Consider the following 3,009-nt stretch of genomic DNA (forward strand, 5'->3'; position numbering starts at 1 on the left):
CTTTATTGTATCCGCGTCCGTTGGATGCGTTTCGGGAGAGCGCCAGAGCCCGAGGAGGATGATTTGCGTTTCTTTTCCTGGGGCGGATGCTACGTAAAAATTTCGTTGATGACGATGGAAATTGGAGAGAATTGCGCGGAATGGGCATTAATATTAATAACGACCTCCGCCGCGTGGATCGATACATATATACGTGTGTGTCTGTGCATAGGATTATGCAAAGGAAAAAAATCGCATATGCACGACGAACGTCGAATAGTTACGAGCCGGTTGTAAGCGCTGGGGGACGTTGACCTCGCCGATTCGCCCGACTGTGTTTTCGACGACTTGAGCTTCCACGTCGATACATGGATGAAATAATTTCACCCCCGAATCAATAGTCGGATTTATTGTGAGCATTCCAGGTAGAAACGCAGAGTCAGGCTAATATTATGAATTATATATTTAAGAATTTTATCAAGTACAGTCTTAAGACTGTACTACTGTAGTCTTTAAAATATATTTAAATCTTAAGGTCTTAAAATAAGAGCGGACTATATAGCCAATATTCATAGTGGATTCTTATTTTAAGACCATTTAAGACCGTCTAAAGTAATATCTAAAGATGCTAATGCGATTTGTGGTTGATTTATGACATCTTAAGACTGTATCATAAGACGGTCTTAAATGTAAGAATCGACTATGAATATCGGCCATAATAATATACCATAAGATGTCATCATGACTTCATTTGTCATTTATATAAGTGATAAATAAGGTCATAATAATGTCCTTATGTTATAAATTATGACTTCTGTTCCGTAAAAATTCTGTTACTCCGATTTGAATATCTTTCAACGGTCGTTCGATGTTACCGTATTTATTCGTTCGAATCCGTTTTCCCTCCCATTTATCTTTGTGAGTCGTGAACGTCGTGGTTTGATGAGCGATCATCGCTTGCCCGAGTGTCCCAGAACAAACAAAAACAAGCATATTGAACATTTGTTGACATTTTAACTCATGCTTTGTAAAAATAAAGACAGATTGTTCTTGATCGCATTCCTCTTATGAAATGTCCTCTCCCATGAACAGTCTCGTGCTCTCGTATCTTCTTTATGAGAAAAATAAGAGATAACGCACTGTAAAAGTATAAACCGTCTATAGAGGTATAAACAAAAAACAAATCTATAAAGTCTGAGTGTTCATAATATCATTTATCTAACAGTAAGCTAAAAGTCTAATCGACACAAGTGAGCACCCAAACAGTTATGGCGTCTGATCTGGCAAACCAACGATCAAAACAGAAATCCAGAAACGAGGAAAAAAGTTAATAAAAGGACAAGATTCCTTTCATACAGTGAGGAATTTATGTATAACGTATTTTGTTTAACATAAAGCTGCAAGCATGATGATTCTGGTCGCACGTGTCTTCTACACCTTCATTTGTTAACCTTTGATACTGCTTTATTCTTTCGAACGCAACGTGTACAGCGCGTCTGTTTTCCTTTCGCAGGAAATGCAAAAAGAAGCACGGAAAACGCACGTCTGAAGTGCAAATGGATCGCACATTATCGATCTGGCGCTCCTCGACGTGACGTAAAGACGAACGAAGGAACGAGCCTGTAATTAAAAATAGGTTTCGTTCCTTTCAAGGTTAGTTGGCGTTCTTCGTTTTGCCAGTGTTATACCTTTCAAACAATATGAGCGGATCGATCGCGATGCGAATCTCGCTATGGATTAAGCATGGCAGTTATGCATGCACAGTATGCTCCATTCAGGCTGCTTTCCTTTTAGGAAACACAGTCAACACAATTATCATTCTATCTTTGTCATTCATTGAATGTCAAATAGGATAAAATTATGTTTGTGTCGAGTGTGTCCTCTAAAAGGAAAGCAGCCTAAGGTCCGTTTCCACCAACGCAGATCAACTTTAATCTCGGTTCAACTTAATCTTTGTCTTTTTCTAGTTCTAAAGATTAGAAAAAGACGAAGAGTAAGTTGAACCGAGATTAAAATTAATCTATATTGGTAGAAATGGGCATAAGTAACTCTGAGGAAATATCCCTAAAAGGGAATTTCTAAGGACGATTTTGACAACAATCTTACATTTAAAATTATTTTAAGTGCAATCTCGAGTTTAATGCTGCATTTAGCAGAAAAAGTAGTATTGCAACTGTTGTAAAATTCTTTAATTTAATTGGTCTTGCTCTTAGTTCCTCACTAGATCTAAATGTATAAATGTATAAACCAATCATATTCAAGAATTATACAACATGTTGCAAAGCTGCTTTTTCTGCTGTACGCAACTATTGATAATTTTATTGGTTAAATGAAATTGTAAAAAATTTTATAGGACAATTAAAATTTAATTAGTTGATTCTTATATTTGAGATAATTTTAAGTCTTATTTTATAGTCTTATTAAAATGCCATAAACCAATCAGAGTAATATTAACATCTTAAGTCTTGTGTTCACGATACTAGAAATTGGTCCGAGATCGGATGAAGAAAGAATTAACTAATCGCATTGGTCATATGACCAAATTGTTCAAATGTGATTTGTTAATTCTTTCTCTCTGTCCAAAACCTCGATTTCTAGGATTGTGAATGCAAGGCTTCAAGACATTGTTTAGGATAGACTTGAAATAAGAACAGACTTATAAATACTGGTCTATAAATACCAGCCTAAGATTCCATTCAGCCAATGAAATAACCGTACAATGTTTTGAGATAGTTTCAAGTTCAGTTATAAATAGTCTTATTAAGATCATTCAAGTTAATGAAATGATATAAAGCCCCAGCCACAATGCGAAGGAATAGCGATAGCAATAGAAATAACACGATTTCAATCTATCAGAAATCAGATACACTGGAATATATAGTTTCTGATAGGTTGAAATCGTGTTATTTCTATTGCTATCTATTCTATTGCTGGGGCTTTACATTAATAATATCGCTTCTAAAATCAAATATATTATTTAAGACTATTTAAAACATAATATAGTATATACATATTTACATTTAATACTGT

Source organism: Trachymyrmex cornetzi, unplaced genomic scaffold, assembly GCF_001594075.2.
Source record: "Trachymyrmex cornetzi isolate Tcor2-1 unplaced genomic scaffold, Tcor1.1 scaffold757, whole genome shotgun sequence".
NCBI lineage: Eukaryota > Metazoa > Arthropoda > Insecta > Hymenoptera > Formicidae > Trachymyrmex > Trachymyrmex cornetzi.